The 14,687-nt window shown below is 38.8% G+C and overlaps 1 pseudogene; it reads left to right on the forward strand.

Moving 5' to 3' along the window:
• Positions 1–12,723: 12,723 nt before the first annotated feature.
• LOC132211296 (growth hormone-inducible transmembrane protein-like) lies at positions 12,724–14,202 on the forward strand (annotated as a pseudogene).
• The last annotated feature ends 485 nt before the right edge of the window (positions 14,203–14,687 follow it).

The following is a 14,687-nucleotide window of genomic DNA, read 5'->3' on the forward strand; positions in this document are numbered from 1 at the left end:
AGACATAAGATTATGTGTCCCATAAATCTTTATTATTGATATATCTCTATGTGAATTGTACTTTTAATAACTTAAAATGACCCCAACACCTCATTACTACCTGTAACATGAATTACTGTTTGGGTCTTATAGACTTTTATATTGCTGTTTGCATTTGTCTTGTATCTGTGCTTAACTTTTTTCTGGAGCTTATTTTATTTACTTTTTTTAGAATATTGATGCTTTTTGATGCTGATGTTGTCCCATTTTTAGCAAGAGAAGCCTCTTCAAATGTCCTTTTAACACAATCTCAAGATGGTCCAGGCTTATCTTGTACATTGCCAGCTGCAGGAATCAGATCTGGCGTGGGCGGTTCCTACAGGAATGCCTGGTTCCTCTACATGGGAAACAGTATTTAGAATAAACAGTCTAGGCACACCTGATAGTTAACCTGTTGCATGGCTATACTGCTTTGGCAAGAAATTATGCTTACGTTACTTAAGATTGCCAGTTAAAACACAGATAAATAGAGAGAGATGGCTTCAGCAAAATGACTGTGAAACAATATTGACATTTTTGTGGCATTGCTTTAAATGTGTAGGTAAAACGGAAACACTTGATAGTACAAAACAGAAATCAGTTAATAGCTATATTACAGGACTTAGAAGGACTGCTTTGTTATAGGAACAAATAGAAGAAACTCACATGGTTGCCATAGAGCCAATAAGGTGCACGTGCAGGAGCGGATGTGTTTTCCCCTGGGTGTTGTTTAGCTGCATACACTAGTCATGCACAACTACATTGCTGGGCCTTGATCACAGCACTGTGTCTTATTTGCCATTCATTCATTCATCAAACACATACCATGTGCTAAATACTTAATTACCAACTAAATTTAAAGATGCCGATAAATGCCTATTTTTTTGGGGGGGGGGAGGGGATTGGAGGGGAAGTAGTTAGCTATTTATGAGAAATATATAATTGGCTCTCTATTTTTTTTAAGTTCATCCTCTTTTCCAAATTATGTAGATAAAAGTTGCCTAGGTGAAGAAACATTTTCATATATTATTTAAGAAAACAAAAATTAGAAAACGAAGCATAAACTCAGGTCACATTTAGTTGCCACTTTAAACATTAAGATCATTAAAAGACACATTATTTGAAACAGTAATTACTCCTCAGGAAATCCATAACAAATAAAAAGAACAGTAAGGAAAATACTTTTAATGTGTTATTGTTAAAAATTCTTCCAGCCTTTGTTCTTAAGGAAGCAAACTGCTGTTTCACTTCCCTGGAGCCACTGATAAAACCATGCAAAAACATCAGAGAAAAAAACGAATCCAAGATAGGTGCCATCCCTAAGGGAACAAAGCCCTTCTCTGTTTTATATTTACATTGGAAATCTGGAGATTTTGCATGCAGACATCTTATTTCATGGCACTGCTTCTCAAATTGAGAGATTAAATCTAGCTCCACATAAAGGTTTTTCAATAAAGTAGGTTGCATTGTCGTCTGTTTATGGAAAATTGATGCATCATCTGATATGCTTTCAATTGCTAACTTTTGTTTCACGAAAGCTGGAAGGAATTTCAGCCAACCATTATCTAATCCAGAAAATATTTCCTACCTATCTTGTCTTCAACATAACTTGCTGCCAAGTGTAGTTTTGACTATTGTAAATCACTATGCATTTTAACAAGCAAAATGGACTCTCTAGTTTTGTTAGAAAAGTACAAATTATTTAACCTACCCATCATTGACAGTGGAATGCCCTTCAATTTTTGCATGTTGCAGAGTAAGTTTATATGGCCTAATTTAATATTATGTTCATTATACTGTTTTATTTAAGTAGAATTTCTACAATCTTGAAATACAAACGGGTAGGTACAATAACAATTTCACTAAACCTTCTCATGTTTACACCCAACCCTGACTACAGAGTAAAGCTTGCAGTTTGAGTATTTATTTACCTATTAAATTTATTATGACTTGTAGTATCAAAATTTCACCCTGATTCAACATAATATTAAGTGCATAAGGAAGCAAATTAAATCTAAGTCGTGGGTTTTTTGTTTTGTTTTGTGTGTGTGTGTGTGTGTGTGTGTGTGTGTGTGTGTGTGGTTTTCAAATAAAAAGAAAGTTATCTCAATCTATCCACCTACTAATTTTTTCACAGACACAAAACATGCTTGAGAAAACATGTCTTAGCATATAAGGGGGTTTCTCCCTTCAGAAATGTTTGTACCTGATCTTCTGGTTTGACTCGATTCAGGAGGACAGCAATGTGTGCTTTTGAAAGAGGGTCTGGGCTGAGCCCAGAATCTCCTGAAATGCATGTTCAAGGAGGCAAAGAGGAGGGGGCTGGCCACCCATATTCTGAAACTGATTTCCTGGGTTCAGCCCCTGCCTCAGGCCCTGTATCTGTGACCGTGGGTGAGTCTCATCATCTCTTTGTACCTGTACTTCTGTGAAATGGGAAACTTTTAAAATTAAGAGGTTTAAATGAGCATCATATGCGAAGTGTTTGGAACAGGGCCTGGCACACGAAAAGTACTACCTACACGAGAGCTATTTTTTTTAAATTATAGAAGCTTCATTGCAGAACATGAACTGTCACATGTGTTGTTCCTTCATTCATTCTACAAACATTTACTTGTGTTACTGTGGAGAAATGCAATGTGTGCTCTTAGTGTATGTGAATGCCACTGCATGGTATGGGGGTAGACGGAATCATTTAAAGAGCACAGTCCCAGGGGCTCACTCCACTAATGATTGACCCAGATAGAATGGGGAATCCTGAAAGGGGTGTGCTGGGTATGGCCTTCCATGGTCCTCATTCCATGTCTCATCTCATGTAAGCAACCGGCTGTGGTTGTGGGACTTGAAATATCATCACTGCTTCTGGTGAGCACTGTCCAAGCAAAAGCAGGAATTATTCCAAAGCTGAAGAGAAATCAAATAGTGTTAGGAGGATACACACGCAAACACACATACATGTATACACTTGCACACATGCACATGCACACACATGCATGCAAACACTTTCACACACATGCACATGCACACACATGCACTCACACAATTTGCAAGCATCATGTTACTATGCTTGTGCTTGTTCCCTCCCCACCCCGACTCTGGAACCCAGCCCTCTGTACACCAACTCCTGTGTGCTGTCTGTCAGATGGTGAAGACATGCTTTATCAACAACACACAGTTTCTGTGCTCAGAAGGTAACAACCTACTATAGATATCCTCAGATTTACTGTATGCAAGAATTATCTGGGTATCTCTTATAGTGTCTTCTCCCTCGAGTTCCTGGCCCTGTAGGCCTGGGGTAAGGCCGGACAATCCGCTGTCCAGTTAGCAGCACAGGTGATTGAGATGCATGCATCCCTAGCTCTACACTGGTCTGACGGTCAGGCCAGAGGAACTCTGCCTAAAGGACACAGGAATATATCAGAACCTGTCAGCCAGAAGTAAAGCCAGACCTGATGAGGGAGATGAACCAGAAAAGAGAGCAACCATAGCCCAGTTGCTATGAGAGAGCACGGCACAACCGTCCAGTCCTGGCTTCTACATGCTCCTCCATCTGAGGGCCCCAGCAACACTGAAGGGGTCCCCCTCTAGTCTGGTGGTTCTTTAAAATCCGGGGGTGCTTTAATTTCTCTGTTCTAGGACTCAAGCTGGGAGGAACCTTGAGGCACAGAGGCCTAGCGTTCCTCCCTGTTCAGGCTCATAGAGAAGCCCTTTGTGCGGGCCCAAGGCAGAGCTAAAGGGCAGAGCAGCATGGCCATGCAGAGGTTCTGACCATGGGGCAAGTGATCCTTTGCAAACAAAGGCAGGGCAGGGTTCAGTGGGTTGTGCAGTGAGTCCAGGATCAATCCCATGTTCAATACCTGTAGACATAAGCCTTGGCCACCAGCACACAGTCTACAATGGGTGTGGGACAGCAGTCACTAAGCATTTCCAATCCCACAGATCATAAAATTTCATCTTCCACAGAAGAGAGGAATTTGAAAAACCTAGATATTGTCCTCCTAGTGTGTGAATTAAATCTCAAAGGTAGATTTCAATTATTGACTAAAACCAAGTTTTTAAATATCAGTGGTTCCCAAAGTGTGGCCCCCAGCCCTGTAACATTAGCGTCACCTGAAACTTGATAGAAATGCAAATCCTCAGGCTTCATCCCATCCATGCTGAATCAGAAACAGAATGGGGCCCCGGTAACTGGTGTGTTAAGCCTCCCGGGGATTTTGCTGATGCTTACCTTTGAGAACCTCTGAGTGAGACTGGAGACACCCAGATAATTCTCCAACTTGTCCACACAGGGGCTCTAACACTGCTACTGCCTGGGCCCCAGCCAAGCATGCGTGGGTTCTGGTCTTCAGAAGTTTTTGAGATCACAGGTGACCTAATGAGCAGACTAGCTTGGGAACTACTAAACCAGATTGAGATGAACTTTTCTCCTCTACCAGTGGAAGGGCAGTTAAAAAGGATCCCAGAGAGTAAGGGATTTACTTTTCCTCCCCACAACTTTTTCAATTTTGTAATCTCCTCATATGTCATATGTCTTTTCTGGCTCTGACCTCCTCCTACTATGCATATTATCTTTGGATGTTTCTTGAATAAAAATTGTACTTCCTGCCCAGCCAGTGTGGCTCAGTGGTTGAGTGTCAACATATGAACCAGGGGGTCACAGTTCTCTTCCCAGGCAGGGCACATGCCTGGGTTTCAGGCTTGATTCCCAGTAGGGGCCATGCAGGAGGCAGCTGATCAATGATTCGCTCTAATCATTGATGTTTCTCTCTCTCCCCCTCTTCCTTCTCTCTGAAAGCAATAAAAATATATTAAAAAATAATAAAGAAAAAATAAAATGCTTAAAAATAATTGTGCTTCCTGGGCTATCTTTTGGTGGGGTTGGCATGGAAAAGGCTGCTGTAAACAAATTTTAGGTACATCTTTGTACAATCCGTGATTTTTTCTTTAACCTACTTCAAAAGCTTCCCATCCCCACTATATCACCTTTCTTAAAGGCTCTTGCCAGATCCCCTTCTTAAAAAGTTTGCTCCCAGGGGCTCTCAGGCAAGGTGAAAGGTGCAGTGAGCGCTGCCTGTGTTTTCAAGGCTCCCTGAGGCCGGTCTATCCGATGCATGACCTCACATATTTCTCTTAGGCCCTGAGTTTCCCTTCTGTTGGGTCAAGTATATTTCTGGGTTATTTTTTGGTATTTGTTTTGACAATAAAATGATCATGATAGGAACATATGTTATAATCCCATAGGAAGAATTGCTGGATCCAAGTGAATAAAATATTATTAGAGAGTGTATCTATACACACATATGCACATATATAACCCACACTTACATGTACACAAATGCATTCACATATATTTGGATACTACCTTCCAAACAGCTTTTACCAGTTTCAGTTTAATATACATTTCTATTTCTATTAGCAATGGGATCATTCTTCTAAACGTTTAGATAAAAAATAGTATTTCAATTCTTTTTTATTTGCAATTTTTTACAGTTAATAACTAGACATTTTTTTACTGAGTTCAGTACAATACTAGGGTACCTGTTTATGTCATCATGCCAGAATGCCATAATTCTACAAATATCTAGGGTGTAATTGCACTAAGTTGAAAAATTGTTGTGCAAAAATTGTTAGGTTAGGAATTTCCTAAATTTGTGAGCAGCTGTTTTCTTTTATAAAATATAAAAGTATATAAGCCCTGGCTGGGTAGCTCAGTTGGTTAGAAAATCAGCCCTATGTGCCAAGGTTGTGGGTTCGATGCCTGGCCAGTGTACGTACAAGAATCAACCAATGAATGCATAAATAAGTGGAACAACAGATCTCTCTCTCTCTCTCTCTCTCTCTCTCTCTCTCTCAAATCAGAAAGTATATAAAACAAAATATTGCTCCCAGTTAGGGGATTCTAAGTTGAATTCTATTCTGCACTTTACAATAAAAATATAGAAATTTATATTGAAGTTCTGATATAAAATGTGTCATTTTTTTCAGGCTTAAATCAGCAGAGGGAAAAAATATAAAATAAAATTCTCTGATTTATTAATTTATATATTTCTACTGAAAATTTAAAGTATAATTTTCAGTATCACAGATGTTTATATCACTTGTTTAACCCAAAATTCAATAAAATAAAATTTTTGTACAAACTTTCTAACACTTTATTTTCTTTCATCCATTTTTATTAGTCAAACCTTTGAACTGTGACCCCAGTTATAAATCAGTGTGGGTTTATTGATTGACTAGCAATCTCACTAAAACTCAGTATTTCTAATATTTTTTTCAGTGAGGTTTTGGAGACTCAAGAGAAAATATGATAAGAGCTAACAAATATAATGCTACATCTTTTTTCTAATATTTAGAATTCCTATTTAGTTTTTTTTAAAATATATTTTTATTGATTTCATAAATGATGAAACATAAATGATGAGAGAGAATCATTGATCGGCTGCCTCTTGCACATCCCACACCGGGGATTAAGCCTGAAACCTGGTTATGTACCCTGACTGGGAATTGAATTGTGAGCTCCTGGTTCATAGGTTGATGCTCAACCATTGAGCCACACCGACTGGGCGCCTTTTCTATTTTTAAAAGATATAACTCATATAAAGTGCAAAATAATAAGTATGTAGCTTGAGTAATTTTTATATATGTATGCAACTGTGTAACCCACAGAGATCAAAAATAGTTATTTGCTTCACCCTGGAAGTTTCCCAGTGCTCTTTTCTAGGGGAAAAAGAGTCCTCAACCATTTTTATGCGGGTAAGCACTATTCTGAGGTTTAATACCACAGATTAATTTTCACTCTTCTTAAGCATTACATAATTGTAACTATATAAACTATACTCTTTTGTGTCTGGTTTCTTCTGATTAACCAAATGTTTTCAGAATTCGCCCATGTTGTTGTGTGTATCAAATTTTATTCTTTTGACTGTTGGGTAGCATTTCACTGCATGAATATAGCACAGTGTGTTTATTCTTTCTCCGATTGACATTTCAGTTCTTTTTTCCAGTTTTGGGTTATTATGAAAAAAGCTGCTATGGCCATTCTTGAACATACCTATTGAGGATACATATGTTTCTTTTGAGTTTGTACCTAGGAGTAAAATCGCAGGCCTATAGAGTAGGCCTGGGTGTCGTATTGTTAGAGTGCCGCATAATTTTCCAAAGTGTTTGAACAAAGTTAATAGAAGTTGTTATAAGAAAATATCTTCATGACCTAAGGATAGAAAAATTGTTTGTTTTTTTAATACCACAATGTAGTACTTTACTTAAAACTTATAAATGTACATCAACCAATATGAAAATATTCTCAACTGCCCTCACAGTCAGAGAAATTACAAATTAAGATATCATTTATAATCATCAGATTCATAAAAATTAATAAGTGATAACATCTACTACTGGCAGGGATATGAGAGAAGGAGGATTTTCATTCACTGCAATTAGAAATGTACATTGTTTCAGTACATTTTGAAAATAATTTGCCAATATTAAAATTAAAACTAGACATACCCTGGACTCAGCATTTAACTGCTGGAAATCTAGCCTATAGAAATGTAAGCATGGAAATGTAAGACAATATGAGACAAAGATGTTAATTACAGATCTGTTTATAATGACCAATATTTTGTAAATGGTATAAACTAATGAAGAGAAGGTTAGAATATCTTTTGGCATATCAGTAAAATAGAATATTATGCAGACAATAGAATAATAAGTCAGACCTTTATCAGCTTTCTTAGAGGAACTTACAAACATCATTGTTAAATGATTTGGATGGGGGTGGGAATGAGCAGAAATTCTCAAAGCTGGAATGCTCTAAGAAGTTGCAAATGTAACAAGTAGAGCAAAAAGAGAAGGCCAATCTATTCCATAATGAATTATGTATGTATTTATCATGCCATGACACTGGGAAGGGGATTTGGAGAAAGGAAGAGGACAATGGGGAAGAGATGATTTCAATTTCAAATATATTTATTAATCTTAACTCAAAACAGAGGTTGGATGGGAAAGTTCAGCTGGAAGCAATGGGGTGAAAGTGGAAGTTGATTGTGTCTAGTCAGCACTTTTATTCCGGTGGGACCAATGCTGGACCTGAGTGAGAATCTAACGCTCTGGGGGTGAAATTCAGGGAAACCAGGGTGCTCACACTCTGCATTTTATTGACATGCTTCTGAGCTGAGCATGGTCTTCATAACTTTATAGACCTATAGAGCATTGAAGAGGAGAGATCTTTGTAACATAGTGGTGCTTTTGTTTTGGAGTCTCAAGGAAGAAAAATCATATCTTCTCCCCACCCCCACTCCTACCTCACCAGGAAGTCTGAGTCACTGGCCTAAAGAGGGTCATTTAATTCATTCAGCTCGTGGCCTCCCTGATGACTGCCACCAACCACAACACTTGGGACTGTAGGTAATAACTCACTGAACTACAAATTTAACTCGTAATTAAAATCTTTTTGTTTTTTCAGGCAAGGGTCCTGATGTCACTGCTGTTGTTTTAACTGTATTTATGCATTTCCTTGAGCTGTAGCAGCAGTATAAAATAAGGAGCTTTGGACCTGTATGATGGATCAATGTCTCTTATCCTCTGTAATGAGGTAAACACTAAAGAATTGCTATGAAGATAAAATTAAATCATTCATCTGAAATCATGTCATAAATGCTAAAGAATATGCAAATGGAAGTTGTTGGTATTAAGTATTAGAAGTTTTAACTTTAAAGAACTATTAGGCCTAGTGAGAGAAAAAGAATCAAAAATTAATTAGTCTTTTATTTTTATTTTATTATTTTTTAATTCTTTATTGTTGAAAGTATTACATATGTCTCCTTTTCCCCCCATTGACCTCTTCCTGCCTGCTCCCGCCCCCCCCCCCCAGCACAAGCCCTCACCCCCCACTCTCTGTGTCCATTGGTTATACTTATATGCATGCATACAAATCCTTTGGTTGATCTCTTACCCTCCCTTCCCACCCTCTTCCACCTTCCCTCTGAGGTTTGATAGTCTGTTTGATGCTTCTGTGTTTCTGGATTTATTTTTGTTCATCACAGTTTATGTTATTCATTATATTCTACAAATGAGTGAGATCATGTAATACTTATCTTTCTTGGACTGGCTTATTTCACTTAGCATAATGCTCTCCAGGTCCATCCATGCTGTTGCAAATGGTAAGAGTTCTTTCTTTTTCATAGCAGCATAGTATTCCATTGTGTAGATGCACCACAATTTTTTAATCCACTCATCTGCTGATGGGCACTTAGGCTGTTTCCAAATCTTAGCTATTATAAATTGTGTTCATATAGGGGTGCATATATTCTTTCTGATTGATGTTTCTGATTTGGGGGATATATTCCTAGAAGTAGGATTATTGGGTCAAATGGGAGTTCCATTTTTAACTTTTTGAGGAAACTCCATACTGTTTTCCACAGTGGCTGCACCAGTCTGCATTCCCACCAGCAGTGCATGTGGATTCCTTTTTCTCCACATCCTTGCCAGCACTTGTTGATTTGTTGATGATAGCCATTCTGACAGGTGTGAGATGGTACCTCGTTGTTTTGATTTGCATTTCTCGGATGATTAGTGACTTTGAACATTTTTTCATATGTCTCTTGGCCTTCTGTATGTCCTTTCAAAAAGTGTCTATTTAGGTCCTTTGACCATTGGATTATTTATCTTCCTTGTTTTAAGTTGTATGAGTTCCCTATAAATTTTGGAGATTAAACCTTTATTGGATGTAACAGTGGCAAATATGTTCTCCCATGCAGTGGGTTCTCTTGTTGTTCTGTTGATGGTTTCTTTTGCTGTGCAGAAGCTTTTTATTTTGATGTAGTCCTATTTGTTTATTTTCTCCTTAGTCTCCATTATCCTAGGAGCTGTATCGGTAAAGATATTGCTATGACACATGCCTGATATTTTGCTGCCTATGGATTCTTCTAAGCTTTTTATGGTTTCCTGTCTTACATTTAAGTCTTTTATCCATTTTGAGTTTATTTTTGTGTATGGTGTAAGTTGGTGGTCTAGTTTCTTTCTTTCTTTCTTTTTTTTTTTTTTTTTTGCATGTATCTGTCCAATTTTCTGAGCACGTTTTATTGACGTGACTCTCTCTTGACTTCATTGTATGCTCTTGCCTTCTTTGTCAAATATTAATAGAGCATATGGCTTGGGTTGATTTCTGGGTTCTCTGTTCTGTTCTATATGTCTGTTCTTTGTGCCAGTACGAGGCTGTTTTGAGAACAGTGGCTTTGTAATATAACTTGATATCTGGTATTGTGATCCCTCCAACTTTGTTCTTTCTCAGTATTGCTGCAGCTATTCGGGGTCATTTTTTATTTCATATAAATTTTTGGTAATTAGTCTTTTAAACACTCAGATTATTATGAGTTTTGGGAGATTTCCAACTGACCTTGTTCATTAAGCATAGTTTGATAAATAATGACCCTTAGTTCTGAATGAGCATAGAAAATACTATACATATGTATATACTTTACTTGAAGAAATGAAAATCTCAGTTTAGTCTGTAACCCCAAGGCAGTAGTTGCTTTCCACTCCCACATTCCAAAGTAAAGGACTGATCACCTAAGCATCCTAGAAAAGAGGTAGGGGACCAATAAAATTTTTGTGACTCTTTAGAGGTTGGAAATTCTAGAGTGGATTTGTGTAGAGAGAGTTTTCAGGGGGATGCTCTGATGTCTTCTCCCTCCCATGGAGAGAGATGCTTTCCCTAATCTCAAGCCTAGTGAGCGAAGCTTCAAGAATGCCCACCCCCCCTAGAGTGAGCCCAGGGCTGCCCCCAGATGTTTAGGAGAGTAGAGGGCTGTGGATGGTAAATAACTAAACTTCCACCTACCTACTACAGCAAAAGGTACAAGTTTCCTCTGACCTTAATCTTTTAATGAGGAATCTCAACCATTTATGTTTAACTAGAGGCCCGGTGCATGAAATTAGTGCATGGGTAGGGTCTCTAGGCCTGGCTGGTGATCAAGGCTGATTGGGGCCTTCCTGCTGCTGGCCAGGCCTTCCTTTGTTCCATGCCACCCCCTGGTGGTCAGTGGACATCATAGCGAGCTTTTGAACTCTGGGTGTTCCCTGTGGAACTCCCCGTCTCCTAGTCAAACTCCCAAAGAGTCACTTTGCATATTAGCTTTTTATGTAAGAAGATACTTATTTGATATGTATGCTTTTTTTTCTTTTTGTATTTTTGTTTTCTTTTCTTTTTTTTTTTTTTGGTATTTTGCTGTATGGACTACATTTTATCTGCATGTATGTTACTCAGGGTTTTGGAATATATATATGGCAGACAATTTTGGGGTATCTTTTCAGGTCATGTTACTTTGATTAAGAATGCTTCTCACACCCACATAGCTGCACACTTGGCAGCCAAATTTGTACAACATGACCCTGCAACAGTGGCCCTAGTTGAATGAAGTAAGGGTAGACATTTGACTCTATCTGGGCCGATCAAAATTTCTCTCCTAGGGATTTGAAATTGGGACCATATATGTGCTAGTCAGTTTGGTGTTCTCTCCAGAAGTAAAATCTATATGCCAGAGCTATATTTGAGTCTTTACACCATTCATAGTGGAAACTGGGGAGAAAAAAAATTATTTATTTCTCTATAACTGTATCAATTAATTTAAAATCAAACTTTTATTTTAGATAATTTTTGATTTACAGGAAAGTTGCAAATAATTCAGAGAGTTTTCATGTATTCCTTGGCAACTTGCAGTTTTAAAACACAAGTGTAAATTATTTAATGAACAATAGTTACTGGACCATTTGAGAGGAACAAAGTTGAATCTCAAATAGAAGCCAATAAAACTATTCTATTCATGAGTTTAACTCATCATTTTCTCCTACTCACTGGGCTGTCGCCTGGAGCAGAATCTGGCCCATAGAGAGGGTGCAGTAAGTTCATGCTTGCTTGAAGACATTGTTGAGATTATTGATAGCGCTTTGTAATTCTTCACTGTAGCATGTTTCTTTGGTGACAGAAAAGGTTTCTTGTTTATGGTACAGAAAAATTGGCAGACATGGAAGAGCTGAAACCTCAGAGATGGTGAATAAAATATAACTATATTATTTAAGGCAATTGCTCTCAAAGTGGTTTACGGACCCCTGTGAAGTCCTGTTAGGGCCCTGTGAGGTTAACACTACTTTCAAAGTACTCTTTGTAAGATTGCTGGTGATTTTAATTAATTTGGGTTTTTAAATATTACAGCATACAATATATCAACTTTTGGAAGATCTGCAAAACTCAGTGAACCAATATTTTTTTAAGTGTTTAGTATCATGTATGCACGATCCAACCCAATAGTAAGGCAGACCAAATGGAGTTGCTTGGCGGCAGCGGCTGCTGTGACCAAGAAGGGGGCGGGACAGGCAATCATGGTGTCACCGTAGCAGCATGTATTCTCCTCAGGTATTTGCCTAAACAGATACACATAAATGTGCAATCTGAGGGACAATTCCTTAGTTACCTGAGAAAAGACAGAATGCCCAGTATCCCTGCCTCTTTTTCTCAGTTAGTTGGGATCCTAGGCAGCACAGTAGGACCAATTAAAAAAAAAAAAAAAAAGGAAGGAGAGAAAATAAGGGGTGATGGAAGGCCAGGGTGTGCATGTCCGCATTTCACTAGCCTCAAAGGCAACTGGGCAGTTGAGGTGACCTGGGGCTGAGCATTTTAGATCTGCTTGGTAAAACTGAGGCACTGCCATGCTGACCAAAATACTTGTGTTTCTCTTGACACCACCTTCCAAAGTGTTGAACCCAGCTTTCCTTCTCTTGTGAAGAATTCCATCACAAAGAATCAATGCCTCTTAACACCCAGCAAGAAATATGACACCAAGACAAGAACTGGGATCTGGCATAAGAAAACTGGCCAAGGACTCAAGGAGGCACCATTGGAACCATCAATGGAAAAAAATACTTAAAATTGATCAGATGGTAAAATGGTTTGCTGCTGGAGAGGCTGTTGGTCTTGGAGCATGGTGCTACTATGACTTGGAATGTTTAATGAGATTGAAACTATTGAAAAGGCTGTAATTTGGCCTCAGGATAGGATGGGTAGAATTCATTCTATCTATGTGGACTTATTAGGAAGTTTTTTGTGCTTTTTTAAAAAAAATGTATTTTTATTTATTTCAGAGAGGAAAGGAGAGGGAGAGAGAGAGATAGAGACATTAATGATGAGAGAGAATCACTGATTGGCTACCTCCTGCATCTTCCTACTGGAGGTTGAGCCTGCAACCTGGGCATGTGCCCTTGACCAGAATCAAACCCAGGACCCTTCAGTCCACAGGCTGACACTCATTGAGCCAAACCAGCTAGGGCAGCTTTTTCTTTTTTCTTTAAATCCTCACCAGAGTATACATTTCTATTGATTTCAAAGAGAGAAGAAGGAAGAAGGAGAGAGAGAAGCACCTATGTGAGAGAACATCCATAGGTAGCCTCCCATATGTGCTCCGACTTGGAATTAAACCCCCAACCTGGGTATGTGCCCTGATAGGGAATAGAACCTGTGACCCTTCAGTGCACAGGATGATGCTCCAACCAACTGAGCCACACCAGCCAGGGCAGAAGTATTGGTTTCATAGCTCTGTCTGCCTTGATAGTGGGCAGAACTCCTGTTCTCATTAACTCATGTAGAGAGACTCTTGGGTAACACTTGGTGCAACCTTTGCAGCCATAGATTGGCGTTGGAATGCTGCTCATTACCATATGACTAGAGCTTAAGCCCAAAGCAACTTGTTTGATTACTACCTTCTGGTGTGATGGTGGCTCCTCTGATGATATGAGGGGGAGCTCTTCTCATCAAAGCTGCAAAGTACACAGCAGGCATCATAGGAGGCCTCTCCACTGTGGTCATGTGCTTGCTAGCGAGAAGTTTCTGAACATGGGAGCGTTGCTGGGAGTTGGCTTGGGCCTAGTCTTTGTATCCTCACTGGGATCTATGTTCCCTCCACCTACCACTGTGCCTGGTGCCATGCTGTAGTCAGTGGCAATTTATGGTGGGTTAGCTCTTTTCAGCATGTTGCTTCTGTATGATAGGCAGAAGGTAATCATGTGTGCAGAAATAATCTCAGTGTATGTAGTTCAAAGATATGATCCCATCAATTACATGCTGGGAATCTACATGATACATTAAATATATTTATGGGAATTGCCAGTATTCTAGCAACTGAAAGCAACTGAAAGAAGTGACTCAATTTCTGACTTCTTTAATGCAACAGACATCTTGCTGTTTAATGGGGGCAAGTATTCATCAAATAGTTTGTCCAAACAGTTTTTATTGAAGTTTAGAATATAACTTGTCATCATAAGTCTGCTTTTATTTCTGGAGAATAAATTCAGTGGGTTTTTTTCCGAATAAGCACACACATTTCCAATTTTCATCTTTGAGTAATGCTAAAATGTTTCAATGAATGTGAAAACTGAGGCTTGTGTTGTGATAATTTGAGTTTTATCTATTTTTATTTTGTTTTTGAAACTTGATTTTTAGAGAGAAAGGAGGGGATAGGGTGAGAGCATACCTCCTATGGGGGATCGAGCCTGCAAGTAGGGCAAGTGGCCTGACCAGGAGTTGAACCGGCCACACTTCGGTGCAGGGGACGATGCCCAATCAACTGAGTAACACTTGCCAGGGCTTAAGTGTTTTATCTATTTTAAAACTTATTTGG

The sequence above is a fragment of the Myotis daubentonii genome, chromosome 10, assembly GCF_963259705.1.
Source record: "Myotis daubentonii chromosome 10, mMyoDau2.1, whole genome shotgun sequence".
Classification (NCBI taxonomy): domain Eukaryota; kingdom Metazoa; phylum Chordata; class Mammalia; order Chiroptera; family Vespertilionidae; genus Myotis; species Myotis daubentonii.